Source organism: Lepidochelys kempii, chromosome 3, assembly GCF_965140285.1.
Source record: "Lepidochelys kempii isolate rLepKem1 chromosome 3, rLepKem1.hap1, whole genome shotgun sequence".
Classification (NCBI taxonomy): Eukaryota; Metazoa; Chordata; order Testudines; family Cheloniidae; genus Lepidochelys; species Lepidochelys kempii.
The window spans coordinates 146,264,984-146,284,358 of NC_136382.1; the positions used below are offsets into that span (position 1 = coordinate 146,264,984).

General features: G+C 42.4%; 1 long non-coding RNA gene across 3 annotated transcripts in view; it reads right to left on the reverse strand.

Moving 5' to 3' along the window:
- The window catches only part of LOC140909329 (uncharacterized), a 119,102-nt gene that overhangs the window by 68,972 nt on the left and 30,755 nt on the right, over positions 1–19,375 (reverse strand). The window lies entirely within an intron of this gene.

The window sequence follows — 19,375 nt, forward strand, 5'->3', positions numbered from 1 at the left end:
CAAATGCCAGATGAAACAAAATAATCTTGTATCATGACGGAGGACAGTATTCAGGAGCTACCACTACATATTCCACCACCTTTTTTCTTTACACTCATATGCATGTAAAATAACAGCGAACCAAAAGCAACCACCACAAAAAAATAACACCAATTAATGGACTATACAACTGGAGACATCTCAGATGGGACTCAGTGTAGATGATCTGAACATATAACAGAAGAGAGGGTTATTCTGCTTCCGATTGGCCATCTATCAATAACTATCATCGCCAAAACTGATGGCTTCCTGATCACATGACCACTTCTTGTTCCCAAAATAACAGCTGCCCTCCATAGCTCAGGGGGTTAGAGCAATTGGGGGGGATGCAGGGGTCATGGGTTCTAATTTCATGTGTGAGGGAGTAGCCATTTTGGACTCAGAATCTTTTCACGGGTGGCTTGTCTCTCTTCCACAGTGGCCATAGACGTGCATCTACCACATGGAACCTATGCTGGATGTTGTGCTTTTTCAATTTCCGTTCTTGGGGTGAAGGGAAATCAATGGAGTTAGGCACGTGGTAAGATTTTCAAAAGTATCTAGTTGCCTATTTGCATCTTTAAAAATCTGGCCCTAAGGTCCTTTTGCCCATGAGTATCGGAACAGATAAGCCTCATAAAGCATTATGAGGTGTGTTGTGATAGTCTAACAGCTTTTCTTTTTACTATTTTAATTGATTTTTCGGTTAAACTATTTGAATTTTCATCTTAAGGGCTTGATGTGGTGTGCCTGAAAGGAGATATCACAGCAAAAATTGCTGAAATTAGCCACTTATCAATTCTGGGCCTTTATTTGTTAGTAACTCATTTGGAATCCTTTGGTGAATAAACAATGTTATTATACTGATATGTTGCCCAACAGTACAATTTCAACAAAAATTAGAATAGTGATCTACTAATCAAAGGTAATCTTTCGCTTTTGAATTCAAATAAATCTGCACCATCCTTAGCCCAAGGGCAATCAGGAAGTACACATGGTTTCAGTGTTTCTATTGAATTCTGTTTCCTCTACTTATTTAAGCACTCATCCTTGGCCAAAGCAAAAGATCTGGGGCACTCTTCATATACTTAATAATACTCAGAGGGCACTGTAAATTATGCTCATCATTTCTAACCTCATATTTGGAGGGAACTGGGTTTTTCTAGGAATACTCACTCAACTTCTTTGGGTCATTTTATGTTTCTCATTTGGTCTTGTCATATTTTGTTTTGGAAATGACTTGATTACATTTTTTATGTGCAAACTGAATAAAATCCAAATCAGTACTCTATAAACTTGGTGCTTTAAAAGGGCCATTTTCACAAAGATGAAAACCATCAGGAGCCAAATCAGTTGGGAGAAAGAATTTGAACAGAAACATATGAATGAATGAGACGTGGGAACTATTTAAGACCATTTTACTAAATGCCTCAAAAACCACAGTCAAGAAGGAAAGCAGCATTGTTTTTCATTTCTACCCGAAATGCTTTTATGGGCCAAATTCTAATACCCTTACTCACAAAAAGTAGCATCCAACTCCATGCTATTTGTGCAGTAAGATGCTACTGCAGGTGAGTAAAAGGATCAGAACCTGGCTCTTAAAAGGAAAGTTCTCTTTTTAAAATTTAGCTCACAATTAACCAGTCTGGTATTTGTAATCCTCAGAACTACTCAATGTATTTCAGTCTGCTAGCTGTAGTCCTTTTCCTACCACACAAACTCACAAGTCTCAACTTTAGTGTTGCTGAAATGCTGAAACTAAAGAAAATGGAACCAAATCATCAGTAAAATTTTCCAAAAGAGCAAAACTTGACAGGTCTGACAGACTGGTGGCTACATTTTAATTTCATCTTGAGAAAATAGAAATCCCTACCCCCCCAAAAAAAAAAAGTGGGAGGGAGCAGAAATTTAAAAGAGGACTGCCTAATTCAGCAGCTAAATCAGTGTAAGAAGCTCTGCATGTGTGTTGGGGGGGTAAGACACAGAGTGAGTGAGTGAGTGTAATGTGCCTTTCGAAGTGCTGGGAGCTTGATGGGAATGTTTGATTAGCTCCACTCAGAAAAAGAAAAGGTGCCCAGGCCTCCTTTTCCTGCTTGTTTCTGAGTCTTTAGAATAACGTTGACTGGAGTTTGTGGTGCAGAAAAACTTGGAAAAAATACTGCATTCATACTGTGAGGAGAAAAGGAATACACCTCAGGCAAGGTAATTCTGATTCTATCCCTGTGATCTATAGCTCTGTTTATGAGGAGGGGAAATTGTTTGTTTGTTTTGTCAGTGTGGAATTAAATACAGAGGGTTTTTTGTCTAAACTTTTACACTGAATGCATGTTACGAAAGGTCCTAAAGGGGAAGTAGAATCTGTACAGTGAAACTGTATCATATATACTTTAGAAATTATTTATTAAACCATTAAGCCCTTACTGTTAAACTGTATACACACACAGCCTTAGCAATAAAGACTTAATAATTTCATTAAATAGTTGTGTATATTATGCGCCTGTGCGCGCACACAAATAGATCAACACAGTTGAAAGAAACTGCAAATTGTGCAGTGTTCTTTGTATACTACTTTTAAACTATATTCACTGTCAAATCTATTTCGTAATTTTTTCCTCTGTGCTCAATAATGTGTGAATAAGTTGTGTACAGGACAGATGAGTGGTAGCATTAATTAACATGAAGGTATCACTTAGGAATACAAATTTTTGTGATACCGTATTTTAAATTAAATTGTTTCACTGCAGCAAATAGTATAGATCCCCTGGTAGATGGATAGATATGTATGTGTATACACGCTATATATACTTTGGTGCTGAACGCTTGTTCTGCTGGTGAGACGCTAAAACTGAATAGCATTACTGAGCCTGCCGCAGCTGCTCAGCTCTCCACAGAGAGATTGGATTCTTGATGAGTCTTTAAAATGTGATTTGTGTCAGACCAGTACAAACATGAACCAAGTGCCCCCAGGAAACATTTCACAAGGAGAGTTCTGAAGAGTAAGTCAATCTATGCTCCTAGAAGTTAATGGTAACTACGCCGCTTTCAGAACCAAAAAGGAATTACAGATCCTCTTTGGGGCAGATTTCTTTTCCCCTTCTTCATAACATCAGAAATGTAACTAATCACCCATGGCAAAAAAACAACATACTCTAGATAAAATGTTAATGGTGTATAGATATGTTACATTGCAGTAAATCAAGAACTAAAGCAAAAAAGCCCTAAGATTTTCAAATGGAGTTTTAAGGTACACTTTGCTTGATAAAAAACATCCTGCATTTTACTATACTCCAGCTGCTTGTATATCTTTATTTTCTATGCATAAAAGACCATAACCTGCAGTCATTATTCAGACAGACCTGTCATTGGAGATAAAGTAAGGGCTGTAGGAGCTGGCCCTTAATAAGGTGCAAACAGAATTAAAGAAAACTCACTACATTATAATCACATCTTATTTTCTCAGTATTAAATTAGCATCTGATTTCGAAGAGACTTGATTCTCATCCATTTTTATCTGACCTAGCTAATTGCTTGGCAAGGTTCAAATCACTTGTGGTGAAAGAAAACACATTCTGCCTTTTTGTGATTCAAAGGCAGGAAAACTACAATTTTTTTTAAAAAGTCTGTCTTAATATCAATTGAAATTCCATCTTATAACCTTTTAGATGAATTATGTTTGCTTTGCTTTGTTGTTATATGTAAAGATGGTCATTTTGCTTTTAATGGGGAGGGGATTATTATAAGAGGTTTAAAATTATTGTATGCATGAGGTCAGATAAAAGAACACCTTTGTCATTTATTATTTCTATCCATTACTTATGAGGACTCATTGCTTTTGTGCTAAAAGTAGCCCTGGAATTTATGTAAATTTGTTTTAAATGCTTGATTGTAGCTGGCCCTGCAGAGGTGCTTAAGGAGAGAGGTGGCTTTAACTCCCTCACCCTCCCATTATAGCCTCTATGCCTCAAAAACAATCCACGAGAGAAACCAAGATCCAGTGGGTAAGGTGCTAACATGGTATTCCATTAGTTTCCCTGCTCCACCACGGATTTCCTGTGGGGCCTTGGGCAAGACACTTAAGGAGAATAATGGTCCTATTGAAGTCAGTGGCAAAATTTGTCTCTCTGTGGCTCAGTTCCTCATCTGTAAAATAGGGCTCTTACTACTTCCCTACCACACACACATAGGCACCAATTCCATGGGTGCTCCACAGCTGGAGCACCCACCGTCAGCCAGCTCCCCTAGCGCCTCCTGTCCGCTGGCAGCCCCCGAGGCTCAACTCCTCCCCCTCCCTCCCAGTGCTTCCTACCCGCCGTGATCAGCTGTTTTGCAAGGTGCAGGAGGCACTGGGAGGAAGGGGGAGGAGCGGGGATGGGGCGCGCTGGGGGGAGGGAGGAAGAGGCGGGGTGAGGACTTGGGGGAAGGGGTCGGGTGGGGACGGGGCCTGGGGCAGAGAGGGGGCTTGAGTGGGCCTGGAGGAAGCCAATGCCTGTGCCAACATAGGTGTCTTGAGACTAACCACATGAAAGATTGTGAGGTGCTCTTGGTCATGAGGGCCATATGAGTGCTTGAGAAACAACTGCTGGGGTATGTAGGCACTAGTAATGAGTCCTAGCTAACAAAAGGTCCAGCCCTATCTTCCCTGAGCTGGAGCATTTACTGCAGCAAGTGGATCTAGTGGTGGATCTGCTGTTCCTGAGAGCCCAGGGAAGTATTCTGGCTGTGTAAGAATTCCGAATCAGCCAGAATTCCTTCTGGGGCCCCTGTGGGCTGTGGTTTAAAAGTCACATTCTGACCATAAGAATTTAGGATTGGATTACCAGGTAGGCACAGATGGCTACCTGACATCTATTTTCCTCCCAAACTGAAAAACAATTTCATCTCTCTAGATTCTGCTCTAGGTCCTCATCACTATAGCATATATCTCATTGGTATGTGGTGGTGGTAAAGAGGGAATGTGAAACAAATTTAATAGAATAAAAAGATCCAAGAAGTCAAAAGTTAAATGAAGAGCTTTTTTAAAGGATAAAACTTTGATCCATGGCTTCTGGATATTGAGAAATAATAATGGTGCTATAAATTGTTAATACAGCAACATCATAGGCAGCGAATGAAACTGTAGGCCTAAATTCTCCCATGCTTGCACATAAGTAGTACCTTACTCCATACGTAGTTCCATTTTTAATAACCACTGCTCAATTTGAGTAAGTGGAATAGAATTTGGCCATGATTTGGGACAAAGTATTCCCTGTCCTAGCTGCCATTGTGACAGAGGGGATATAACTCTCTCTCTCTTCTGATGACCACCCTATCCCAATAACAACTGATTTCTATTATGTTTAGAAAATAAATTCTGAGTAAAGATCTCTGTTCATTCCTTGATAAAAGAGGTCTCCATCAATCTTGGACCAAGTGCAACCAAGGATTCTTTTGCATCCTGTTTCCTTTATTTACTGCAGATTTTACACTTGGAAATCTTGGATTATAGCCTCACTCCCACTCCAGCCTCTCTATACCACATGAAAGGGACAAAGTGGCATAAAAAGGCTCTAAAAGCCCTATGTTCAGTAAGGGGGTACTTCCCCAGTGCAGACACTGTAGATAGAAGACAGTCACAAGACTGCCTCACAAGGACACCCTCCTAACCTCCAGCATGGGGAGTATGCTGGGGGATGAGACCGCAGCACACAGCACTGTAGAGATTCTGGGCACTGCTGTGTACGGCAGCCTGAGAGTGTAAATTAGACAGGTCCCCAGGGCTGTCCATGTTATGCCAGGAACATCTCAAGTCCCTGAAATAGTCCAGAATTGGGAGGGTGAAAAGGTGGCTTAAAGCCACCATAGTCCTGCCTCCCCCTGGGCTGCAATGGCGGCATTAATATGTGGCCAAAATAACACATCAAGTTCATGGCCGATGTTCTTAAAAGTCTCAATATCTACATGGGCTGTGTGGGTTATGTTTAGCATTTCCATTTCTATAGTCCCACTAAGATTTTATGCTTGAAGGTGCCTGGTGGTTTTTGGGTTTTTTTTTTGTTTTTTTGCTGGCCATCCATCTAGAATTATGGGCATATCTAGTGGGGTGTCACAGGGGTCAGTCCAAGATCTGGTACTGCAACAATTTCATTAATGGCTTGAGTAACAGGGTGAAGAGTATGGTTATAAAATTTGCTGATGACACGAAGCTGGGAGGGGTTGCAAGCACTGTAGAGGACAGGATTAGAATTTAAGATGATCTTGATAAATCGGAGAATTGGTCTGAAAGAAGAAGAAGAAATTCAATACAAAACAAGCGCAAAATACTTAGGAAGGAAATGTCAAATGCAAAACTACGAAATGGGGAATAACTGGCTAGGCAGTTGTACTGCTGAAAAGATCTGGGGGTTAGAGTGGATCACAAACTGAGTATGAGCCAACAAGAGAATGCAGTTGTGAAAAAGGCTAATATTCTGGGGTTTACTTAACAGAATGCCATATGTAAGATATGGGAGGTAATTGTCCCACAGTTCTTAGCTCTGGGGAGGCCCCAGCTGGCGTGGCACACAGAACTGGACACACTACACTTTCTTAAAGTCGTGGATAAATTGGAGAGAGAGTCCAGAGGAGAGCAACAAAAATGATAAAGTTTAAAAAGCCTGCCCTCTGAGGAAAGGTTTAAAAAACTGGGTGTTTACTCCTGAGAAAAGAAGACTGAGGGGGAGACCCAATAACAGTCTTCAAATATGTTTTGGGCTGTTATGAAAAGGATGGTGATCTATTGTTCTTCATGCCTGCTGAAGGTAGGACAAGCAGCAATAGGCTTAATCTGCAGCATGGGAGATTTCAATTTGGTATTAGGAAAAACTTTCTAACTATAAGCATAGTTAAGTACTGGCATAGATTTCCAAGGGAGATTGCAGAATCCCATCACTAGGGGTTTTTAAGAACAGGTTAGACCAACACCTGTCGGGGATGGTCTAGGTATACTTGTCCTGCCTCAGTCCAAGGAGTGGGATTAGATCATCTCTCCAGGTCCCATCCAGCCCTGCATTTCTATGATTTGGCTTGATCTTAAACCACAGGCGGACAAAGCACAAGGTTCTGTGTCCTGGGCAGACAGATCCTCTTTCCTACAGTCCTTGAAACAATGAGACTATCCTTTTGCATCCCAAAATACTTTGCTATGAGACATGGAATTTTGGGGTGTCAAGTTTCAGACTTGGATGGGCTATAGCTGCTATTCAGATTGTTGGTATTAGTATGTAGAAAAGTATATAAGGAAAGCCAAATATCAGAACTGCCACACCTGTTTGTCAGGATACATATTGAAAACCAAGTTTCAATGTCATTTCTATCCAGGTTAGGTTTAATTTTGAGTTCTGTGATTTTTTTGGGGTTGGTTTGGGGACAAAACTTTGCACCACAAGTTACATGACTAGTTTTTCTGGTCCCAGATTGGTTGCACTTATCCCTTGCAATAAGTGTAGCTCCACCTCTTGTTTTCAGGCTCTCACAGAGGGAAGATGCTTCCTGTCGAACTCTCCCTCACTACGCAGAAGCAGCAGACTTTAAAGCTCTTAATGTGCAAAAAGTCAGTAAATCACTATCCTCCTGATCCGGAGAGGTGTTAAGAAACCGTAACTCAAGTCTGAGGTCAACAGCAGTCATGGGTGCTCATCTCCTGTCAGGATTAGGCCCCATAGTTGTGGAGAGAGGTAGGGACTGAAGGATGTGATTTGGTTTCCATTTTGCTTTTGACAATAACTCTAATATTAATCATTTAATGTTTGGAAAGGGCTTTATGATCCTTAGATAAAGGATATATTACTTAATCCTGAGGGAATTATGCACCAAAAAAATTAAAATTATACACAAAATATTTTAAAATTCTGAAAATTTTATTTGTCACTAAATAAATGTGGCTCCAGCATGGCAGTGGGAAGCACAGGCCACTGGCTGCATTGAGGTGGGAAATCACCCTGAAGCCCCCACCTCACCCAGTACAGGGACTTAGCAGTGAGGCTGCACCTGACCCTGACACAGTGCAAGGGCTGGGTCTGCCCCAGAAACATCCCAGGGCCCTGCTCCTCTGTGCCAGGTGCACCAGGTGTGGGTGGGCAGGCTCAGCCCAGCAGAATCCAAGTGTGGCGGGGCTTAGTGTGGGGGGATCCAGGTGCGGGGTGAGAGATTGCTGTGTGGGCCAGTCTGGATGCGGACAGCTGAGTGGGAGATCTGGATGCACAGGGGCTTGTTTGGGGGTTCTGGGTGCAGGGGCAATGGGGCGTTGCAGGGGATCCAGGTGAAGGTGGCTGGGGCTCAGCAGGGTGGTGGTCTGGGTGTGGGGAGATGGGGCTTGGAGGGAGGGTCTAGGTGTGTACAGCTTAGTGGGGGGTTTAGGTAACGGGGGGTCTTAATGGGGTGGAGATCCAGGTGCAGCTGGTTGGGGATTAGTGGGGTAGGGTTCGAGGGGGGGGGGCTCGTAAGAGGGGTCAAGGTGTAGGGAGGTAGGGCTTGTCAGGGTGATGGTTCGATGGGCCTGCTTAATGGGGGAGCCCCAGCTGCTGCTGAGGGGATGTCACATGCTGGGTACCCGCTTCCCACTGCGATTCCCCTAACCCCTTTTTTTCTCCATCTCCATCCCCTCATTCCCACATTACCCTCCCCTTTCCCTATTCCACCCCGTTCCTTCCCCACTGCCTCTTTGCCCCACCCCCTCTTCCCTCATTTCCCCCAGGCCCCTCTACCCAGCCCCACCGTGGGCACTGACTGTTGCACAGAAAACAGGAAGGTTCCCAGCACACAGAAGGGGAGCACGACTGTCAGGAGGACCCAGGAGGCGGCATTCAGCTGCAGACCAGCAGAGTCCAGCCTCAGCCTCCTTCAGCTGGGCAGCTCTGCACTTGCAGAAAAGGGGGGGCAGCAGCACGTAACCCCATGTGCTCCCCATGCCTTGCCTCTCTTTGGAGGGGGGCAATCCCCCACAAAAAAATGAGCCTATGGTTGCCCCCCACACCTCCTGCGTGGCTTCCCTTGGCTTCCCTGCCATTTTCTACAGGGAAGCACAGGAATTCTGCGGGGCGGGGGGGGGGCTGTTTTCTGTGAGCACACAGTCATCCAGAATCCTGCCAGGGGTAATAACTATTAAGTATTATCACTAGACAGGCCTAGAGCTTACATGACATGCAGCATGGATCTAAAAAAATAGTATCCAGAAAGATTGAACTATCATCCATTCTTTTTCATAATACTGGTCAAAACAAGTTCATGGGGGGAGATGGGGAACAAACGAAATAGAGAGTAGAGAAAGTAAGCAGCAGCAAAAAAGCATCCTTAAGCAAAATTCCACAGCCCATTCTTCAGAAAGAGCCAACACTGCGCTGATGTCCTGAGCAGGGGCAAATATCCACTATTCTATTGCCAAGATGTGTGCTTTTGTAGGGCCTAGACAAATACTGTTTTGTATTCTGCTTCAGAGCCAGCAGACAACATAGGTTAATTATGAATAAATCCTCTTCCCAGAGCACCTGATTCCCTACATCCTGCTGTTGTACAAACAAAAACAAAAAAGTTCACTGAGAGGAATGGAAAAACCCAACATTTGTCAAATGGAAATAATGCAATTAGTCTGCAAGGAAGCATTCTTTCTGGATTCTAAGAGGCTGTCACAAAGTATAAAGGAGAAAAAAAATTAAACTGGACAAGCACTGTCCTTTTAAAGGTGAACTATAAAAGTAACACTGAGTTAACCCCTAACTTTTGAGCTGAGTGTTCCCATTTGGTGTAATCCTTCAGCACAAAAACCTTTATCTTAGCTTTTTAACCTTCTGTGAATTGCCCCCAGTGCTCTCTGATTTGCTAGACTTCCTAGAATGCATTATCCTCTGACATTACAAGAAGACTCCTTGATCAAGAAACTAATACTTGGCATTAATGGCATTCCTGATTACTGTCCTATTCCTATGGCAGAGCATCTCTGCATTCTTGTGGATTCCCATGATTTCCTGAATATCAATCAGTCCAGTTTCTGACCTATGTATGTTGGCAACATTAATAATATCAACTGAAAGACATTGACTCAATAGTAATTTCAAATTTTTAATAGAAAATCTCTCCTCCTCTTGATCCAGGTATATAATAACGAGACCCATATATCTGTGTCAAGGAGAGAATAAATTTCCCATATCTTCTCTGAAATTTTACTCCTAAACTTCTATGAAGAAAGAAGTCAAGCTTTGTGTGGACATGTAAGAAAAATTCATAAAATCATCCCTGAGGTGATGTGCAATTTTTTCCAGAGAATCAAAGCTTTTAACAAATTCTTCACTCTGTGACAAAAATATGTACCTTCAGGGGAAATCGGACAATACAGTAGTTCCTAGGTTGCAGGCAATACAATATGATGTGCACTCAGCCCTTTTTTTTATTTTGCAGCCTGAAAAAACATGTATTGCACTTAAGACGGACAGTTCAACTTGTTAGAACTGGCTTTTGGGTGGAAAATGGAAAATGCACCATTTTCCAAAAAGAAAAAGGGAGACTCATGGAGCCCATGAATTTCATATACTGACCCACAGCCCGTGGTCACTGGTAAATTGCAGCTGTTTCCAATTTCCTTATTTAACCTCTTCACCCTGAATTTCTCTTTAGGGTGGTGGTTGTGGTGGGGAATTAGTGGCAGCTGCCATGTTCCCATAGTGGGGGTTAGGGGGTGGATGTGTAGTACAACTGGTTGTGGGGAAAACACCGCAAACCGCTACAACATTTTAAATACTGAGATTTTGAATAGTTGGGGAAACTTATAAGCTGCAGCGTGCACAAGCAGCAAGGGTTGGTTCATAGTCAGCAAGGGTGGAGCCATAGCAGTATGGGCTGGGGCAGGAGAGGTGGGAGGGGGAAGGCAACATGAGTGCGTTAGAGTAATATGGGGTGGCTGACTGGCAAGTGATTAGCAGTGGCAGGTGCATCAACTGACCTGCATCAGTAACCAGGATGGAGGTGTTTGCCAGCTGAGGGGGAATGAAGGTGCTTGCTTGGGGAGATTGGGGGAGGAGACTCTGAGCTGGCCCAGGACAGCAGACACTGTACAGAAAGGTCAGCAGCACAGACATCAAACAAGTACAAGATTTGGTCTAGCAGCTGTTCCCAACGTGCCAACAGAAGTGGAAAATCAAAATTAAATGGTGAAATTAATGTACAAAATAATGTGGGAAGTGATGCAGCCTACTGAATCTTGTGGATTTGGTCAATCTGGACATTCCCAATGAGGTTTTACTTTAAGAAGATGAAGTCCACCAATGTATTTCTTCCTTTGCTGGAAGGATAGGTCAGGCGTTAACATAATTGATAGTTATCTCTTTTGAGACAGATGAAATTACAATCATTGCAGTTTTATTTAGGGTCTGAGAGGGGCCTGGCAAAATGGGGCTAAATATAAAATACACTATAGTTTCACATAAATTACCTTGTTTTGAAAAAGCTCCAAAGAAAACAGAGCCTGATTCACGGCTGTGTTACTCCAGCTTCATGTTGGTTTAACTCCAGGGAGTTATAGTGGCATAAAATGAGTGATACAGGCCCCCTGGGGTTTTTAGGCTGATCCTAAAGTGCTGGATTTTAGGTCTGTTTATTATACCTATGTGACTATGGCTATTTTGGACTAAAGGCTACATTCAAGTCTTCACACAAACCTCTCTGAAGAGCACAGTAAACAATATGTTTTCAGAACTGCAGTTCATAACTGTATCTGCCATCCTGCAAAACCATCATATCTACATCTCCTGCCTGCTTGTGATGAAGGATACCCCCAAATGCGTGTGGCTGGGCCAAAAGGGCATTTTCAGCACAGGCTAAATGTTATTTCTATGCCACCATCTGAAAGAGATGAGATACAGATAAAATAGCTAGGTAGATAGGTGTTATGGGCAGAATCCTCCAGTCCACTACAGCTGCTTAGCACCACTCGGGTAGTACAAAGAGCCCACACTCTGTCCAGAGGAGGCCAGCAGAGAATATAAGGCTGGCAAAACTAGGAGAGGTGACAGTCACCTCCTACTCCAGCCACATCCCCTTATCTCCACTGTAAGGGATATGTCAGGGAAGGAAGGGCTATGCTGGGGACAGGAAGGTGGCGCGGTGCGGTCAAGCTCTGCTTTACCTGTCTTCCTTTGACATAACTTACAGCACCAGAGGAGTTGCTCTAACTAACTTGTACCGAGTCTGAGTGGTGCAGAATCAGAAAGTCACAACCAGCTGCCTGATACCCTTATTTAGGTCAAGTGAGTAAGTACTACTGAGCTTACGTAGGCCCTGAATGTTGCAATACCTATTGATCAGGTATATTGTATTGCTGGTCTGAATGTATATTTTAATTATAACAATCTAAGGATTAAAACAAGGCAGATGAAAAAGATTGCAGGTTGACTTTGTTTGGGTTTTTTTAAACACTTTGGTCCGGTCTCCAAGTAGCATCTGTGATTTCTAGGACCCTTCTGAATTTGAGTGTTTTGCTTATGTGGGTTCCACACAGCTTTTTAGTGCTTCTGAGTAGGGGAGAGATAGGAGCTAAGCACTGATTAAGTTGTCAGTTCAGCAAAGCACTTAAAAACTTGAAGCATGTGAGCAGTCCCATTGACTGCCAATGGGAGTACCTTACATGCTTAAAATAAAAGCACATGCTTAACAGGAATGAGATAACCCACATGCTTAAAGTTATGACTGTGCTTAAATCCCTGATCCTGCACCATTAAAGTGAATGGGAACTTTGCCTTCAGTGTGTAGGTTCAAGCCCCAAGTGCCTTAATGAATTGGGGCCTAAAGGAGTACACCATGTGAAGCTGAGTAACCAGAATAAGTGAGGCAAGAGGACAATCTGACTACGAAGACCATGGTTCAATGAGAAAGATACATGGTTCTTTGGTAGAAAGGCACAGAACATATATGGACACGGATCTCAAGCCATTTTAGTAGCCCCAATAGTTGATCTCCTGTTGTCAGTGGATAGAGAGCAGACTTCTATTCTCATTCTTCTAGACCTCTCTGCAGCATTCAATACTATTAACCATGAGAAACTGCTGTCTCACCTAAGAAAGGTGACAGAGGTCCAGGAGAATGCACTAGATGGTCCAAGTCCTCCTTAGTGGGATGCGTTCAACAACTAATGACTGGAAACTGTGCCTCTATTGCTAGACACTTGATTTGTGGAGTCCCACAAGGATCAATTATTTTGCTGGTCCTATTCACCATCTGTGTGTGTCACTAGGTGAACTGGTCAGATGACATGAACTCAAGTGCCAGCAATATACAGATGACACACAGCTCTACCTGTTCTTCATCACATGCAAACATGACACTGCCACTAAGATGGCCCAGTTCTTGGACGAGATCAACTCATGAATGAAGAATAGCTGAATGAAGCTGAACCTGAGCAGCAGAGGTTTTGCAGGTGGGCAATGGAAAGCATTTTGAAGAGTTTGCATCCATGGTGCAATCTCCTTTAGTTGAAGGTTCACACTCATAATTGGTCAATTCAGTTCATAATCTAGGAGTACTCTTGGATTCTTCACTGATGCCAAGCTCCACATAGCAGCATCTGCAAGTAATGCTTTCGATCATCTCTGGTTGGTTAGATGACTGCATTCCATCTTGGCAGATGATGAACTGGTCTCAGTTAGTTCTACCTTCACCACCTCTCAACTAGATACTGCAGTACAATATACCTGGGCATGAAGCCACCAGCCTTTAAAAACTCCAGCTAGTTACAACACTGTGGCACATCTCCTCACCAACACAGGCTACCATAAGCATATCAGACCTCTCCTCCTCTCTTTACACTGGCTTCCCTTAAAACAGTGTTTCCCAACCTTGGGACACCGCTTGTTCAGGGAAAGCCCCTGGCGGGCCCGGCCGGTTTGTTTACCTGCCGCATCTGCAGGTTCGGCCGATCGCGGCTCCCACTGGCCGCAGTTTGATGTGCCCGGCCGATGGGGGCTGTGGGAAGCGGCGGCCAGTATGTCCCTTGGCCCGCGCTGCTTCCCACAGCCCCCATTGGCCGGGCACAGCGAACTGCGGCCAGTGGGAGTTGCGATCGGCCGAACCTGCGGATGAAGCAGGTAAACAAACCGGCCGGGCCCACGAGGGGCTTTTCCTGAACAGGCAGCATCCCAAGTTTGGGAAACACGGCCTTAGAACATCCAGTCAAGTTCAAAATCTCAGTCTTTATCTTCATGGTGCTCAGTGGTCTGTGCCCAAGATATTTATAAGATCGCCTAAGACTCCAGGATGAAGACCATGGCTAACAACTCTACTCCTCTGGATCAATGGAACTCTCTATAACAAGGGTGGAGTTCATCAATGTAGGAGACACAACTTTCTCAGGGATCAGTTCAAGGCTGTGGAATGAACTCCCACAGGAACAAAGAACCATCACACTCCTCACCACCTTCCATTCCAAGGTGCAATGTGCTCTTCAGCCTGACCTACCTAACAAAGACTTAGTAGTATATACATAAAACCCCAAAAGCCCTACCAAAAACACAGTTCACTGCATGCACAATTCCACACTTCTGCCCTGGGGAGAGTATGAGGAAACAAACCGCACGTACCAGATGTTAGACACATCACTTAACGCAGAGTATAGAGTAGAATGGGCATATGAATATGAACTTGAAAATGAAACAAAAATAGAGACAAAACAACCAGTTTAAAAAAAAAACAGATGTGGGTTTTACTCTGGGGAAAGGTGAAGGTCAGTTCTTATTTTATCCAAACAATTCACCCACTCCTACACAAAACCTATTTTATTTCCTCTATAGAGAATGGTATATTTAACTCAAACCACACTGTTGAAAGTAGCTCAAAGAGATTTTTAAACAAAGTCTACTGCTATTTGTTATAGGTCACTGAGGCTACTATGTCACCAGCCTATTGAGAAAGAAAACAATGGTGCACACTCTTGCTGTATAAAAGTGTACCAATTGGATTTTGCAACTAGGACATTACAGAAAATAGTTTGTGCAAGTGGAAGCTGTTTAAGAACACAACACCAATAAAGAGTTTCTCTTTGTACATATATCCACATATACATATACCCCTAGCCAGAAATCAAGGACCTAAAACCAGCACTTCCATTTAGGAGCATAAGATGTGCCACACAGGAACCATTTATATGGATTTTGTTTAAACAATCAGTTTGTAGAAACTTTCATATAGCAGCTGTCTCAACAGGCTTTATAAAAGGTCAAGATGCCAGTATAAAATATGAATTTGTATGCTGGATGTGTTTTTGCAAACTTTATTTTATTCAACATGTTCATGTTTTTCCAAACATTACTTGTGGGGGGAGGGGGAGATTCAGTTTTCAAATAGATGTTTGGAGGGGAAACTATTCACTTAAGGCCCAATTCAGCAAACACTTTTAAGCATGTGCTGAAATCTCATTGACTTCACTGGAACTTGAGCATATACTAGTGTTATGCACATGCTTAAATGTTTTCCTAAATTGGGATGATTTTCAAAATATCCAATATCCCAGTCTGATGAATGGAGGTGTGACAACTTGTTCAGAAAAACAAAGATCCAAACTAAACATTACGAGATTTAATGTTGGATAGTCATTAGTTAACAGAGCTCTAACAGAATGACCCACTAAAGATGTAAGGATTTGCCAGCAGCAATCTTACTCCTCTTTTGGGTAGTCTGCTTGGTTATGTCTCAAGAATATCGTTGGTCAAAAATGCCAGAGCAAAACAAAAAGAAGTAAGGCTGAAGCAAAAATAAATATAAGAAATGAAGGTCACAGTTTCACCAACAGTACAAGAAAAGAGCCCATTGGTTGAAGCGAACTGAAGACACAGTAATCTACTATTATTTACCTCAAGGTCAAGAGTAGCTCAGTGTTCAGAAACTTCTTTAAACAACTTGATGAGTGGAAGTGCAAATGCACAGAACTGATGAAAGTATAACTCACATTGTCACACCACTTACAGGAGTGCCAAATGTAAGAGACAAGAGACCTTCTGAATGGGACCTTCCAAAATAACATCCAGCAGACTCATTTCCCTGATAGCTTAATAAGGCTCAAACCCAGGTGTTTTTCTTAATGTCTTATTACTTTAAATGAAAAAATGAGTTACAATTGACTTACTACAGTTTCAAATACTTTAGAACAACAACCTATAGGCCAAATTCAGAAGTAATCTTTATGGCAGTGTGAATTAGACTCCCTTATGATTTTTCCATTTGCTATAAGAAGAATTAGAATAGGCTCCAAGAGGGAGAAATGTTAAATCTTCCTTAATATCAAAAGGCAGCATGAATCCAGGGATAAGGCACCAAATTGAAATTTAAGAGGTCTGTCTGCTTCTCCTAATTCTGGCGGGGCATATCACTTTATTTTTCTCCTCCTGGAGACTACAAATGGCAAATGTTAGTCAAATCGCTTAATGCGGTACTGGAAGGTGCTTAGATAGAACTTGTCTCTGAGGTGCCACAGTGCGGTCTATGAGGATGTGAACTGTAGAGCACCCTGTCATGTGTAGACCCTGCTGGCAGAGACTAAAAGGTACCTAGTTTGCATTAATGTAGTCTTGCTTGAAAACAGTATGACATCAACGCAAACTAGGTACCTTTTAGTCTCCGCCAGCAGGGTCTACATGGGGCAATTAGAGCACATATTAAAATGTTCCACAATTCGCACCCCCGTAGACCAGACTGCAAGTGCCCTGGAGACAAGCCCTAAAGTGATAAGGGTACAATAAGATCCAGTATTGTATTGTAGAGTAAGGCAGTGGTTCTCAAAGCCGGTCCACTGCTTGTTCAGGGAAAGGTCCTGGCGTGCCGGACTGGTTTGTTTACCTGCCGCGTCCGCAGGTTCGGCCGATCGCGGCTCCCACTGGCCGTGGTTCGCCACTCCAGGCCAATGGGGGCTGCGGGAAGTGGTGTGGGCCAAGGGACATGCTGGTCGCCTTTCCCGCAGCCCCCATTGACCTGGAGTGGCAACCTGCGGCCAGTGGGAGCTGCGATCGGCCGAACCTGCGGACGCGGCAGGTAAACAAACCGGTCCGGCGCGCCAGAGGCTTTCCCTGAAAAAGCAGCGGACCGGCTTTGAGAACCACTGGAGTAAGACATTTCTCTGCTTTACCTTCCACCATCAGTAAAGTGGGGATGAGGATACTGACTCTCCCTCGTAAAGTATTCTGAGAACTATGGCTAAAAAGCCTAACATAAGTGCTAACTATTAATTAATTTAATTAATTATTAGTATGTCTGGCTGCTATGAAGATTCTGAAAAGTCCTAAACACATTTCCCTAATTAAAAGCTAAATGAGGAAGTCAAGAAATGTCTGTATACTATTTACACAGCAAACCTTAATGAAAATGAATGAAAAATGTATTAGATAAATAGAATTTTCTTATGTGTCAGAACATGTAATCTATTCGTATCAGGAATAATATGCTCTAGTCAAAAGTGAGACTATGTTATGCTTTTTACTGGGTTAGATATCAGACACTCACATCATGGGGATCAGCATAGTGTACATGATAAAAGCATCTGAGAGTTGAGTGTAATTTACACAAACTGTAATTTGACAGAAGCATAATCCTATATTTTAAGATTTGTTTTTATGTTTTGAAGAAGTTCATTGCATTAGGCATCCACTTGGTGCCCTGCATCAAATTGCTGAAGGCCAGATGTTGTAACCAGCTGTGCTAAAATAAATGGTATCAGTGAAATAACTGTAGAATGTGACCACTTACTGTTAAATTTGTAGTTACATCTTTGGGAGTTTTTGTAAGTAGGCTGTCCGCAGTAAGAGATCAGATTACTTATATTGTACATCTGAAATGTACAAGACCAAAATAACTTGTCAAAAAATATGATGTTTGGGGGAAAGTGAAAAAGATGGAGGTCAAAACTAGTCCTCCAGGAATAATATCTAACATCAGAAGAGAATGAAGGAAACTAGGTGAGGTATATTTTAGCTTGGATTCAAACCAAAAGGGTAAAATAATTTTGATGCATAAACCTTTGTTTTTCATACAAAAGTCAAAATTGGCATACCCACATGAGTGATTTCATATGCTCAGGAAAGACAAAATGTAGCGTACAAAATGTAATCCTATAAATGGGGCTTATTATGGCGAAATACAAAGCATGGTCTCAATGTTCATGCTAAGAACTGATACAAAGGAGAAACCTTTTCTAAATTTGTAACTGTTGAATTGAGAGCAACATAGAGATTTTAACACTATCATGTAGCATTTTCCTCCATGCTCTAAAGAAAAAAAAAAAAAAGTCTTGCAAATAGGACCTGAATCTGCAATTGGATCCACATAGGCTCAAGTGGGCCACCCACACTGGGTAGATTGCAGGATCAGAGCCTCTACCCCAGGAAAGAGAAAGAAAAATCACTCTTTTATTTTGGGTTTTAGTGCTCTTTAAATTGATGTAGATTCCATGCCAGTAAGCACTCCACAACAACCTAAGGCCTGGTGTACACTTAAAAGTTTTGCCAGCATAGGAAAAAAAGTAAAAAAAGTCCTTTTGCTGGTGTAGCTCATTTCACTTGGAAACTTGTGTAAGCTACACTAGCAAAACGTTTTTGGTTTTTTGCCTGTATAAACGGAACCTACACTAGCAGAGTTTGCCAATTTAGATATACAGATACAGTGATCCCAGCAAACATTTTAAGTACAGACAAGGTCTCCCAGCTGGTCTGAGCAGGCAAAAAAAATTATCTGTTTTGAAGGAGTCTTGTTGCAAGTAAATAGGTCTAGTGAATTTTGTTACTGAATGGCCTTTAAATCTGAACTCCCCACAGTTTACTTGCTTTCCTTCAGCAGAAAATTCAAAATGTTCTAGAAAAGAATGTTGTTGCCAGTTGAACACGTATCTATTCTGACTCTCCAGTTTGCAGCAGAGTGCTGCAGGGGCTGCCAGCCTTGGGGAACAGCAGAACCTTTGTCAGAGTTTTGAGAGTTCTTGTAAACCTTAATGGTACAAACCCCGGAGTACAGTCCCAGTTCCATGGGAGACAATGATTTCTGCTCCACCCCGTGCTCACCAGCTTCACAAACACCGCATATCTGAACTGGAAATCCTCCCTCCCCCCTTCCCCCACCCCCGACATTCAAAACAGAGAAAGAGAGAGCAAAATCCATCACATGGGACAGCAAAACCTTCTCATCTAAATCAATAAGGGCTAGAAAACTGTACACACAACTATTCCTAAATCATTTATCACGGTGAATATCTTGGAACCCTAGCTTTATCAAAACTTATTTTACACTGTAACAGAGGGAATAAATGAGCTGTGAAAAACAAAAAACCATTATCATTCTAGCCAGATTTCTTTATCTTTAACTCAAACTATGCTTGGCTATT